Below are 858 nucleotides of genomic sequence, written 5' to 3'. Positions count from 1 at the left end.
TACCGCAAGACCCGCGTCCAAGACACGTGTAGTGACATGTCAAAACAGACATTCCTGATTCGGAGCTTGTCATCATGACGGACGTAAAAAGTGGTGCTTGTTGGTAAAAGACGTGAAAAAAAAAATCGCAAAACGGGCGCTTTTAGCTGGTGAGTTTCAATCTCAGTGTGATAATTAGACGCAAACAGTGGCCCTCTTGGCTTGCCATAGTTTCAGACTGACTGACACACTAAACTGTCTTTATAGGTGCATCTGTCAATAGAACAAATCTGCCAAAAAAAGAAAAACACCTGCTAAATCATCCTCAAGGGAAAAGAAAGGTTTTAGCCGAGCAGGATCATTCTGATCTCATATTTGATTTAATATTCTTGCTGTGGCATCCTGTTCCTCTTAGTTATCACTCAACTTATCTGAATTCTTAGTTTGCTGTTAATTGTGTAGTAATCTTAAATAAATAAATAAATCCTAGTCCCACATGCTCACTTAAAGTTTCCTGTTTTCTGTTCAAATTGATGGATTGCATAAAAATCTATCTTAAAAGCAAACATTGGTTTTAAATATGAATTTAATATAGGACATCAAATTATCGTATCAAAACAAAAATCAATACAGTTTGCTAATGTGTCGAAACGCTTCATGGACCCATCACTAATACATATGTTTATGAATAAAAAATATCCAAGGTATAAACTTATTATAAATATACATTTACTTTGAATATCATATCGTTATTAAACTGTATGGACAAAAAAAACAACTCCATCAATAAAACAAATCGAACGCTAGGGGGCAACACAGAAAAACACAGAAGAAGAAGAAGATAATAAATGGTGACGGAGCCCAGTAGCAGTTAGCATC

Source organism: Cyprinodon variegatus, unplaced genomic scaffold, assembly GCF_000732505.1.
Source record: "Cyprinodon variegatus isolate N-32 unplaced genomic scaffold, C_variegatus-1.0 Scaffold65, whole genome shotgun sequence".
Lineage (NCBI taxonomy): Eukaryota > Metazoa > Chordata > Actinopteri > Cyprinodontiformes > Cyprinodontidae > Cyprinodon > Cyprinodon variegatus.
Note: the sequence above shows the minus strand (reverse complement) of the source record.